Source organism: Ranitomeya imitator, chromosome 6, assembly GCF_032444005.1.
Source record: "Ranitomeya imitator isolate aRanImi1 chromosome 6, aRanImi1.pri, whole genome shotgun sequence".
Taxonomy (NCBI): Eukaryota; Metazoa; Chordata; class Amphibia; order Anura; family Dendrobatidae; genus Ranitomeya; species Ranitomeya imitator.
This window is the reverse complement of record NC_091287.1, coordinates 551,008,973-551,022,248: the sequence shown is the minus strand read 5'-3', so window position 1 is coordinate 551,022,248 and position 13,276 is coordinate 551,008,973. Positions and strand designations below refer to the sequence as shown.

Here is a 13,276-nt window from a genome sequence, read left to right as displayed (position 1 = left end):
GCAGATAGAAACCCAACGTTTCGACCCTCCCGGGCCTTATTCATGGGGTTAATACGGGAGTAAAGAAAACAGATTTAGACCTGGCAACATAAACAAGGATAAAAACAATGATAAACCATGTGAATAGACTAAAGTACATACGAGTTTATATACACCAATATGTGGAATATAGGTAGGCAAACAAATGATATCTACAAATAGTTAGGAGCCAGAGATGGTAGGAGACTACTGAGAAAATCTCTATAAAAATATCTGCCATATTTGTTCAAGGAGGTACACATCAGGAATAGGGCTGAGGCATAAGCTAGTTACCTTGATGCACGCTAGGATACATATGTAGGTGGCAGGCATAGGGCAGGAGGGCAAGTCCCTTGGTATATAGGCTGTCGCTGTGGTGGATAATGAAATAGCAGAGTTATATACGGATGGATTATATATATATATATATTATATATATATATATATGTTTATACACATGTAGGGCGCACTGAGAAGACCCAAATAATAATCCTTACTATATTTCAAGGGGGCATGACCACAAGGATGTACACAGAGGGGGTGGTAGAATAGTTGTCCACAAATGATATAGGTGTAACCAGAAAGTTAGTGTCATTACCTTAACCTGGAACAGGCTGGGAATATGCTGTTTTGTAAAGCGATAGTGGCACACAGGGGCTGTGACATCCGTGGTGGGCCTGTTAAAGATATATAAGGGTGCAGCCTGAAGGGGACTGTAAGGCAATGGTGGCACAATGTAATCGATGGGCTGGAAGTGGACCAAGCAGAGTACCTGTATATTGCTGGATGAGCCGTGTGGGCAGCGCTCCTATGACTTGGAATGACGTAAATGGAAGGTGCTGGATGAGCGGCGCTCCTGCGCCCTGCTGCTGCTGCGGCATGTGAGGGAACTGGGGGCCGCTCAGTTTAAATGCTGTAGCAGGCATCGCCGCGCCGGAAATGAGCCCCTTAAAACCGGAAGTGACGGGACGCTGTGTGTCAGAGACACCGCGCATGCGCAGTGCGCGTGTGGGCAGCAGAATGCCAGGAGTTAGGCGTACCTGTCTATAGTCACATGCACCAATAGCGCTGCTTGTCGGCGTCAGTGTGAATCTATGTGGTCATTAGTGAAACTCCATAGACGGGACCTGTTCTAGACATCTGTGTATATCAGACTGTAACAACTCGCGCATGTCATTGTGGCTATCAGCTTAACTGCGCATCTATGTATGTTTAAGTGTGTAGGCCTGGGGACATAATACCGGACACTGTGGTGATCTGGGTAGCTGTGCACATAGGGTTATTATAGGAGCCCGTGTGCAACCATATGCCGTCACACAAATACGCACATATGCACACATGTACATTCTTATATGGATAACCATGTATATGGATATCCTTGTTTATGTTGCCAGGTCTAAATCTGTTTTCTTTACTCCCGTATTAACCCCATGAAGAAGGCCCGGGAGGGTCGAAACGTTGGGTTTCTATCTGCACTTTTTTGTTTCCTTTTTGTGGCAACCTGTTTTGTGAACACAATAAACTTGTTATATATTTGCATCATACCAGCTTCAAGTGTGCGGTCATTTTTGATATTTGACTGTCCTGGACCATATGGTCTGTTTTACCAGCACCTACTTGCCTCTGACCTGAGTGCACACCATTATTTCCCTTATAGTTTGCTTGTAGTGACACAAACAAGTGCTTCTCACAAAATTAGAATATCTTCAAAAAGTGAATTTATTTCAGTTCTTCAAAAAGTGAAACTCATATATTATATAGTCACTACACACAGAGTGATCTATATCACGTGTTTATTTCTGTTAATGCTGATGATTATGACTTACAGCCAATGAAAACCCAAAAGTCATTATCTCAGTAAATTAGAATAATTAAAAAAAAAAAAAAAAAAAAAACCTGCGAAGGCTTCCTAAGGGTTTATAAAGGTCCCTTAGTCTGTTTCAGTAGCTCCACAATCATGGGGAAGACTGCTGACCTGACAGATGTCCAGAAGGCGTCACTGACACGCTCCACAAGGAATGTAAATTTTTCATTTCATTAGGAAATCAAGGTTTCGGAGTCTGGAGGAAGAGTGGAGGCCACAATCCGAGCTGCTGGAGGTCTAATGTGAAGTCTCCACAATCAGTGATGGTTTGGGGAGCCATGTCATCTGCTGGTGTAAGTCCACTGTGTCTTATCAAAACCAAGACCAAAGTCAGCGCAGCCGTCTACCAGGAAATTTTAGAGCACTTCATGCTTCCCTCTGCCGACAAGCTTATTGGAGATGGAAATGTCATTCTCCAGCAGGACCTGGCCCCTGTCCACACGGCCAAAAGTACCAAATACCTGGTGTAAACACAACAGTATCACTGGGCTTGATTGGAAGCAAACTCACCTGACCTTAACCCTATGGAGAATCTATGGAGTATTGTCAAGAGGAAGATAAGAGACACCAGATCCAACAATGCAGACGAGCTGAAGGCTGCTATCAAAGCAACCTGGGCTTCCATAACCCCTCAGCAGCGCCACAGGCTGATCGCCTCCATGCCACGCCGCATCGATGCAGTAACTGATGCAAAAGGAGCCGAACAAGTATTGAGAGCATTTACTGAACATACATTTCAGTAGGGAAGATTTTGGATTTTAGAATTATTTTTCAAGCCGGTGTTATAAAGTATTCTAATTTACTGTGATAATGACTTTTGGGTTTTCATTGGCTGTAAGCCATAATCATCAACATTAACAGAAATAATAAACACGTGAAATAGATCACTCTGTGTGTAATGACTCTATAGAATATGTGAGATTCACTTTTTGTATTGAAGAACTGAAATAAATTCACTTTTTGATGATATTCTAATTTTGTGAGAAGCTCCTGTAGGTCTGCGTGGGAGCTGTGCACATAAAATGGTACTTGTTTTGTTTTTTTTTTCAAGTAAAACTGGGAGGAAAACTGCTTCATATTTTTTTATTTCAGAGGCATTGAAACAAAGTATATCATCTGCTGATGAGTAAACATTACCGAAATTTTTTTTAGGGCTTAATTAATGGTTGATGTCCAGGTCTTGTTGTGTGTTATACAGACATGATAGTAACAATATTATTAGTCATCTTCATACAGTACATCCAGTGCGGAAGATTCGGCATAGACACTTGTAAGGTGAGATGGGTGTTATAACAGGGGGGACCGTATACATCTAAAGTGACAGGCAATGATACTCTGTAATATCGTGTTATTGAAATTAGTAGTCATAATAGTGCTAAAGGTGGATGTAAAAAGTAGTTTAATTAAAAAGTGAAATAAAAAAAGAATTAAAAAAAAATAAAAATATATTTAAAAAAATCTGTATATACAAGGGTGAGTCAAAAATTATCTGCACTCTAGCTTTAGAATTTATTTTAAGTTTCCCAAAAAGTCAAATACGTAATATTTCAACACAATCTCGCTGCTTTTCAATACACTTTGTCCACCTGTCAACGAGTCTTCGTATTCAGTCATTACAAGATATTTTCGTCAGAGCTGCGAGCGGCGAGTGCAGCGCTGTCTTCACCTCTTCATCAGATGTGCGACAATACAGGTGATAGTCCGATGGGTCGAGAATCAGAACCAGTTCATGGGCACACAATATTTTTCCCGTAAGAATAAGATAAAATTCATTTACTGTTTTATTCGCCTTCCAAAAAAATAAAATAAGAGATCAAAAAGTCGAAAGTACCGTCTAATGGCACCGATACAAACGACAGCTCATCCCACAAAAACTAAGTAATAAAAACTAAAAGAGTAATAATAATAATAATATTATATATATATATATATATATACAAACCTAAAAAAAAAAAACCTTAAGGAGCAAAACCCCCAAAGTGCGCAAATTTTGCTATTTTTCCACCCATAATTGTTTATACTTTATACAAAGCCTCGTACGGCCATAAGGGAAATGTAGAAAAGACGAGGAGGAAAAAACGTCACCGCGGTGAAAGTGTCGCCATAGTTGTGCCAGCGGCGGAATCGCTCCTCACCAATGAGTACGCGGTTGATACAAGTGTAGATACTTATATATGGCAGGTTTAGGTGCTAGGGCTTTGGCCATGGTACAGTGTGGTGGGGTGCCCAGACTTTTGCACTGGGGTCCAGGCTCGCCCTCTGATGGTCCTTGATTGTAGGTTGCTGTCATTCCTGCAGTTCCCAGACACAGACTTTTTTTTCTTCCCCTTAGGACGTCCCTAACCCAAACTTAGCCGAGGATTCAGAGGAACCGCTGACGTCAAAGTCAAAGTAAACGCGGGGCTGATCCCGCATCGCTCCTCGCCGGCTGCAGACGATCCCGTCATTTGTGTCTGCGAACATCTGCGGCCGGGATCTGTCTGCACCTGCTGTAAGTAGAGCGCCCATGTTATAGCACAGGACCATCCGCAGGGAGGGAGCCCTGAGGTGTACTGTATCACTGGTGTATCTAATCCTATCCTGTGTGATACTGACTGCTGAGCTGTGTATCTAATCCTATCCTGTGTGATACTGACTGCTGAGCCGTGTATCTAATCCTATCCTGTGTGATACTGTCTGCTGAGCCGTGTATCTAATCCTATCCTGTGTGATACTGTCTGCTGAGCCGTGTATCTAATCCTATCCTGTGTGATACTGTCTGCTGAGCCGTGTATCTAATCCTATCCTGTGTGATACTGTCTGCTGAGCCGTGTATCTAATCCTCTCCTGTGTGATACTGTCTGCTGAGCCGTGTATCTAATCCTCTCCTGTGTGATACTGTCTGCTGAGCTGTGTATCTAATCCTATCCTGTGTGATACTGTCTGCTGAGCTGTGTATCTAATCCTATCCTGTGTGATACTAACTGCTGAGCCGTGTATCTAATCCTATCCTGTGTGATACTGTCTGCTGAGCTGTGTATCTAATCTTCTCCTGTGTGATACTGTCTGCTGAGCCGTGTATCTAATCCTCTCCTGTGTGATACTGTCTGCTGAGCCGTGTATCTAATCCTCTCCTGTGTGATACTGTCTGCTGAGCCGTGTATCTAATCCTATCCTGTGTGATACTGTCTGCTGAGCTGTGTATCTAATCCTATCCTGTGTGATACTGTCTGCTGAGCTGTGTATCTAATCCTATCCTGTGTGATACTGTCTGCTGAGCTGTGTATCTAATCCTATCCTGTGTGATACTAACTGCTGAGCCGTGTATCTAATCCTATCCTGTGTGATACTGTCTGCTGAGCTGTGTATCTAATCTTCTCCTGTGTGATACTGTCTGCTGAGCCGTGTATCTAATCCTCTCCTGTGTGATACTGTCTGCTGAGCCGTGTATCTAATCCTCTCCTGTGTGATACTGTCTGCTGAGCCGTGTATCTAATCCTATCCTGTGTGATACTGTCTGCTGAGCCGTGTATCTAATCCTATCCTGTGTGATACTGTCTGCTGAGCTGTGTATCTAATCCTATCCTGTGTGATACTGTCTGCTGAGCCGTGTATCTAATCCTATCCTGTGTGATACTGTCTGCTGAGCCGTGTATCTAATCCTATCCTGTGTGATACTGGCTGCTGAGCTGTATCTAATCCTATCCTGTGTGATACTGACTGCTGAGCCGTGTATCTAATCCTATCCTGTGTGATACTGTCTGCTGAGCCGTGTATCTAATCCTATCCTGTGTGATACTGTCTGCTGAGCCGTGTATCTAATCCTATCCTGTGTGATACTGTCTGCTGAGCCGTGTATCTAATCCTATCCTGTGTGATACTGTCTGCTGAGCCGTGTATCTAATCCTATCCTGTGTGATACTGTCTGCTGAGCCGTGTATCTAATCCTCTCCTGTGTGATACTGGCTGCTGAGCTGTATCTAATCCTATCCTGTGTGATACTGACTGCTGAGCTGCTGTATCTAATCCTCTCCTGTGTGATACTGTCTGCTGAGCTGTGTATCTAATCCTCTCCTGTGTGATACTGTCTGCTGAGCCGTGTCTCTAATCCTCTCCTGTGTGATACTGGCTGCTGAGCTGTATCTAATCCTATCCTGTGTGATACTGTCTGCTGAGCTGTGTATCTAATCCTATCCTGTGTGATACTGACTGCTGAGCTGTGTATCTAATCCTATCCTGTGTGATACGTCTGCTGAGCCTTGTATCTAATCCTCTTCTGTGTGATACTGACTGCTGAGCTGTGTATCTAATCCCATCATGTGTGATACTGTCTGCTGAGCTGTGTATCTAATCCTCTCCTGTGTGATACTGTCTGCTGGGCCGTGTATCTAATCCCATCATGTGTGATACTGTCTGCTGAGCTGTGTATCTAATCCTATCCTGTGTGATACTGTCTGCTGAGCCGTGTATCTAATCCCATCATGTGTGAAACTGTCTGCTGAGCTGTGTATCTAATCCTCTCCTGTGTGATACTGTCTGCTGAGCTGTGTATCTAATACTATCCTGTGTGATACTGTCTGCTGAGCTGTGTATCTAATCCCATCCTGTGTGATACTGACTGCTGAGCTGTGTATCTAATCCTATCCTGTGTGATACTGTCTGCTGAGCCGTGTATCTAATCCTCTCCTGTGTGATACTGTCTGCTGAGCCGTGTATCTAATCCTATCCTGTGTGATACTGACTGCTGAGCTGTGTATCTAATCCTATCCTGTGTGATACTGTCTGCTGAGCCGTGTATCTAATCCTATCCTGTGTGACACGGTCTGCTGAGCAGTGTATCTAATCCTATCCTGTGTGATACTGTCTGCTGAGCTGTGTATCTAATCCTCTCCTGTGTGATACTGACTGCTGAGCCGTGTATCTAATCCTATCCTATGTGATACTGTCTGCTGAGCCGTGTATCTAATCCTATCCTGTGTGACACGGTCTGCTGAGCTGTGTATCTAATCCTCTCCTGTGTGATACTGTCTGCTGAGCTGTGTATCTAATCCTATCCTGTGTGATACTGACTGTTGATCTGTGTATCTAATCCTGCCCTGTGTGATACTGACTGCTGAGCTGTGTATCTAATCCTATCCTGTAAGATACTGACTGCTGAGCCGTGTATCTAATCCTATCCTGTGTGATACTGTCTGCTGAGCCGTGTACCTAATCCCATCATGTGTGTGATACTGTCTGCTGAGCTGTGTATCTAATCCTCTCCTGTGTGATACTGACTGCTGAGCTGTGTATCTAATCCTATCCTGTGTGATACTGTCTGCTGACCTGTGTATCTAATCCTATCCTGTGTGATACTGACTGTTGAGCTGTGTATCTAATCCTATCCTGTGTGATACTACTGTTGAGCTGTGTATCTAATCCTGTCCTGTGTGATACTGTCTGCTGATCTGTGTATCTAATCCTATCCTGTGTGATACTGTCTGCTGAGCCGTGTATCTAATCCTATCCTATGTGATACTAACTGCTGAGCCATGTATCTAATCCTCTCCTGTGCGATACTGTCTGCTGAGCCGTGTATCTAATCCTATCCTGTGTGATACTGTCTGCTGAGCCGTGTATCTAATTCTATCCTGTGTGATACTGTCTGCTGAGCTTTGTATCTAATCCTATCCTATGTGATACTAACTGCTGAGCCATGTATCTAATCCTATCCTGTGTGATACTGTCTGCTGAGCTGTGTATCTAATCCTATACTGTGTGATACTGTCTGCTGAGCTTTGTATCTAATCCTATGTTGTGTGATACTGTCTGCTCAGCTGTGTATCTAATCCTATCATGAGTGATACTGTCTGCTGAGCCGTGTATCTAATCCTCTCCTGTGTGATGCTGTCTACTGAGCTGTGTATCTAATCTTATCCTGTGTGATACTGACTGCTGAGCCGTGTATCTAATCCTCTCCTGTGTGATACTGTCTGCTTAGCTTTGTATCTAATCCTCTACTGTGTGATACTGTCTGCTGAGCTGTGTATCTAATCCTATCCTGTGTGATACTGTCTGCTGAGCTGTGTATCTAATCCTATCCTGTGTGATACTGTCTGCTGAGCCGTGTATCTAATCCTATCCTGTGTGATACTGTCTGCTGAGCCGAGTATCTAATCCTCTACTGTGTGATACTGTCTGCTGAGCCGTGTATCTAATCCTATCCTGTGTGATACTGTCTGCTGAGCCGAGTATCTAATCCTATCCTGTGTGATACTGACTGCTGAGCCGTGTATCTAATCCTCTACTGTGTGATACTGTCTGCTGAGCCGTGTATCTAATCCTATCCTGTGTGATACTGTCTGCTGAGCCGAGTATCTAATCCTCTCCCGTGTGATACTGTCTGCTGAGCTATGTATCTATTCCTGTCATGTGTGATATTGTCTGCTGAGCTGTGTATCTAATCCTCTCCTGTGTGATACTGACTGAGATGTGTATCTAATCCTATCCTGTGTGATACTGACTGCTGAGCTGTGTATCTAATCCTATCCTGTGTGATACTGACTGCTGAGCTGTGTATCTAATCCTATCCTGTGTGATACTGACTGAGATGTGTATCTAATCCTATCCTGTGTGATACTGACTGCTGAGCTGTGTATCTAATCCTATCCTGTGTGATACTGACTGTTGAGATGTGTATCTAATCCTCTCCTGTGTGATACTGTCTGCTGAGCTGTGTATCTAATCTTATCCTGTGTGATACTGACTGCTGAGCCGTGTATCTAATCCTCTCCTGTGTGATACTGTCTGCTTAGCTTTGTATCTAATCCTCTACTGTGTGATACTGTCTGCTGAGCTGTGTATCTAATCCTATCCTGTGTGATACTGTCTGCTGAGCTGTGTATCTAATCCTATCCTGTGTGATACTGTCTGCTGAGCCGTGTATCTAATCCTATCCTGTGTGATACTGTCTGCTGAGCCGAGTATCTAATCCTCTACTGTGTGATACTGTCTGCTGAGCCGTGTATCTAATCCTATCCTGTGTGATACTGTCTGCTGAGCCGAGTATCTAATCCTATCCTGTGTGATACTGACTGCTGAGCCGTGTATCTAATCCTCTACTGTGTGATACTGTCTGCTGAGCCGTGTATCTAATCCTATCCTGTGTGATACTGTCTGCTGAGCCGAGTATCTAATCCTCTCCCGTGTGATACTGTCTGCTGAGCTATGTATCTATTCCTGTCATGTGTGATATTGTCTGCTGAGCTGTGTATCTAATCCTCTCCTGTGTGATACTGACTGAGATGTGTATCTAATCCTATCCTGTGTGATACTGACTGCTGAGCTGTGTATCTAATCCTATCCTGTGTGATACTGACTGCTGAGCTGTGTATCTAATCCTATCCTGTGTGATACTGACTGAGATGTGTATCTAATCCTATCCTGTGTGATACTGACTGCTGAGCTGTGTATCTAATCCTATCCTGTGTGATACTGACTGTTGAGATGTGTATCTAATCCTCTCCTGTGTGATACTGTCTGCTGAGCCGTGTATCTAATCCTATCCTGTGTGATACTGACTGAGATGTGTATCTATTCCTGTCCTGTGTGATACTGACTGAGATGTGTATCTAATCCTATCCTGTGTGATACTGACTGCTGAGCTGTGTATCTAATCCTATCCTGTGTGATACTGACTGCTGAGCTGTGTATCCAATCCTATCTTGTGTGATACTGACTGAGATGTGTATCTAATCCTATCCTATGTGATACTGACTGCTGAGCCGTGTATCTAATCCTATCCTGTGTGATACTGACTGCTGAGCTGTGTATCTAATCCCATGTGTGATACTGACTGCTGAGCCGTGTATCTAATTCTATCCTGTGATACTGACTGCTGAGCTGTGTATCTAATCCTATCCTGTGTGATACTGTCTGCTGAGCCGTGTATCTAATTCTATCCTGTGATACTGACTGCTAAGCCGTGTATCTAATCCTATCCTGTGTGATACTGTCTGCTGAGCCGTGTATCTAATCCCATGTGTGATACTGACTGCTGAGCCGTGTATCTAATTCTATCCTGTGATACTGACTGCTGAGCCGTGTATCTAATCCCATGTGTGATACTGACTGCTGAGCCGTGTATCTAATTCTATCCTGTGATACTGTCTGCTGAGCCGAGTATCTAATCCTCTACTGTGTGATACTGTCTGCTGAGCCGTGTATCTAATCCTATCCTGTGTGATACTGTCTGCTGAGCCGAGTATCTAATCCTATCCTGTGTGATACTGACTGCTGAGCCGTGTATCTAATCCTCTACTGTGTGATACTGTCTGCTGAGCCGTGTATCTAATCCTATCCTGTGTGATACTGTCTGCTGAGCCGAGTATCTAATCCTCTCCCGTGTGATACTGTCTGCTGAGCTATGTATCTATTCCTGTCATGTGTGATATTGTCTGCTGAGCTGTGTATCTAATCCTCTCCTGTGTGATACTGACTGAGATGTGTATCTAATCCTATCCTGAGTGATACTGACTGCTGAGCTGTGTATCTAATCCTATCCTGTGTGATACTGACTGCTGAGCTGTGTATCTAATCCTATCCTGTGTGATACTGACTGAGATGTGTATCTAATCCTATCCTGTGTGATACTGACTGCTGAGCTGTGTATCTAATCCTATCCTGTGTGATACTGACTGTTGAGATGTGTATCTAATCCTCTCCTGTGTGATACTGTCTGCTGAGCCGTGTATCTAATCCTATCCTGTGTGATACTGACTGCTGAGCTGTGTATCTAATCCTATCCTGTGTGATACTGACTGCTGAGCTGTGTATCCAATCCTATCTTGTGTGATACTGACTGAGATGTGTATCTAATCCTATCCTATGTGATACTGACTGCTGATCCGTGTATCTAATCCTATCCTGTGTGATACTGACTGCTGAGCTGTGTATCTAATCCCATGTGTGATACTGACTGCTGAGCCGTGTATCTAATTCTATCCTGTGATACTGACTGCTGAGCTGTGTATCTAATCCTATCCTGTGTGATACTGTCTGCTGAGCCGTGTATCTAATTCTATCCTGTGATACTGACTGCTAAGCCGTGTATCTAATCCTATCCTGTGTGATACTGTCTGCTGAGCCGTGTATCTAATCCCATGTGTGATACTGACTGCTGAGCCGTGTATCTAATTCTATCCTGTGATACTGACTGCTGAGCCGTGTATCTAATCCTCTCCTGTGTGATACTGACTGCTGAGCCGTGTATCTAATCCTCTCCTGTGTGATATAGTCTGCTGAGCCGTATATCTAATTCTATCCTGTGATACTGACTGCTGAGCCGTGTATCTAATCCTCTCCTGTGTGATACTGACTGCTGAGCCGTGTATCTAATCCTCTCCTGTGTGATATAGTCTGCTGAGCCGTGTATCTAATTCTATCCTGTGATACTGACTGCTGAGCCGTGTATCTAATCCTCTCCAGCGTAATACTGACTGCTGGGCCGTGTATCTAATCCTCTCCTGTGTGATATAGTCTGCTGAGCCGTATATCTAATTCTATCCTGTGATACTGTCTGCTGAGCTGTGTATCTAATCCTATCCTGTGTGATACTGACTGCTGAGCCGTGTATCTAATCCTTTCCTGTGTGATATAGTCTGCTGAGCCGTGTATCTAATTCTATCCTGTGATACTGACTGCTGAGCCGTGTATCTAATCCTCTCCAGCGTAATACTGACTGCTGGGCCGTGTATCTAATCCTATCCTGTGTGATACTGTCTGCTGAGCCATTTCTTCAGTCCTTATTTCATTATCAAAGATTTTTAAAATAAGTACACCAGTATCATCGGGTCCATGTGATCTATTTCCTGTCTGATGCAGTTTGCCCTGTGAGTTCTGGTGACAGATCCCTCTCTTCTCTTCTCTTACACCTTTATTCCTTACATTTTATTCCAGAGATTCTGAACTTTAAATGTCAATTATTTGGAGGAAACACTGGAGAAATTCATGGTCGGCTAGATGGGATCGGCGGCTGCAGGTGTGAGGTACAGAGATCTCTGCTGCCTGCTTTATCTCTTCTGTACTGTTATACCCTGACCTCAGTAATAAGATTGTATGCGGTGAGCACCACCTAGTGGTGGCTGCAGGGAGCAGCTTATCGCACCTTCTCTACATCACACTCACACTGGCCCTGCAAATGTTTTATGCACTGACTTCAATAGGAAATGCTGACATATATCTGCAGATGTAGCAGATCTCATCTTGTTGCCAGGCACGCTATCGGTGCCGTCAGTGCCTCCTAAAACAATTGCTCCAATGTTCCAATGTTGTTCCTGAAAAGTAGGACGAGTGTCATGCGAGTATCATGCGATTTTTCTCACCTAGCATCCGTATGCAATCCGTTTTTAGCATCAACATTTACAGATACAGTAGATATATAGATACTTAGATTATTTGACATATATAATAAGTGCAGTGCAACTTACTGTACATGTATTTCGCTCACAATTAAATGCGTAAAATGGCGTGGGTTCCCCCTAATTTTTAAAAACCAGCTGAGGGAAAGCCGACAGTTGGGGGCTGATGTTGATAGCCTGGGAAGGGGGTAATACCCATGGAGCTTCCCAGGCTATTAATATCAGCTCACGGCTGCATACTTAGCCTTTACTGGTTATTAAAATGAGGGACCCCCAAAAAAATCATTTGGGGTCCCTCGCAAAATTAGTTACCAGCAAAGGCTAGGCCAAAAGCTGTGGGCTGACATGGATATTGGTCCATCTCAGGCTAAAAACATCAGCCCTCAGTTGCCTTAAAAATTACGAGGTCGGGGTCTGACTGCTTGGACCCCCACCAATCCTGAGGCTCTGAAATGACCCATAAGAATAAAGCAGTTGTAGAACATAGGAGGGGGCATTTCAGAGCCCAGTTCTTAGGTTCCTTGGGCTACCAGTAGCCGGATACTTACTTACTGAAAAAAGGCCAAGAAAGCAAAAAAAATTCAGTGGAATGTAAACCTTTGAGCACAACTGTTTTTACACAGATAACACAGGATCCACCATTCACAATAGGTGATGTCACAGCTCACCTCCTCCTCCTGTACAATGACTGATAACACCTCTATATACAGGAGATAACACAGGATCCACCATTCACAATAGGTGATGTCACAGCTCTCCTCCTCCTCCTGTACAATGACTGATAACACCTCTATATACAGGAGAAAACACAGGATCCACCATTCACAATAGGTGATGTCACAGCTCACCTCCTCATCCTGTACAACGACTGATAACACCTCTATATACAGCAGATAACACAGGATCCACCATTCACAATAGGTGATGTCACACCTCACCTCCTTCTCCTCCTGTACAATGACTGAAAACACCTCCATATACAGTAGATAACACAGGATCCACCATTCACAATAGGTGA

General features: G+C 43.7%; 1 protein-coding gene across 2 annotated transcripts in view; it reads left to right on the top strand.

The window, feature by feature from the left end:
• The first annotated feature begins 4,222 nt into the window (after window positions 1-4,222).
• Window positions 4,223-13,276, top strand: part of GPR20 (G protein-coupled receptor 20) — a 46,897-nt gene continuing 37,843 nt past the window's right edge. Inside the window, exons 1-2 of one of the 2 annotated variants that reach the window (XM_069731984.1) lie at window positions 4,223-4,373; window positions 11,798-11,879. The gene's annotated coding sequence lies outside the window, so the exon portion shown is untranslated. Of the gene's footprint in view, window positions 4,374-11,797; window positions 11,887-13,276 lie in introns of both variants that reach the window. The other variant, XM_069731983.1, reaches the window with a different exon arrangement.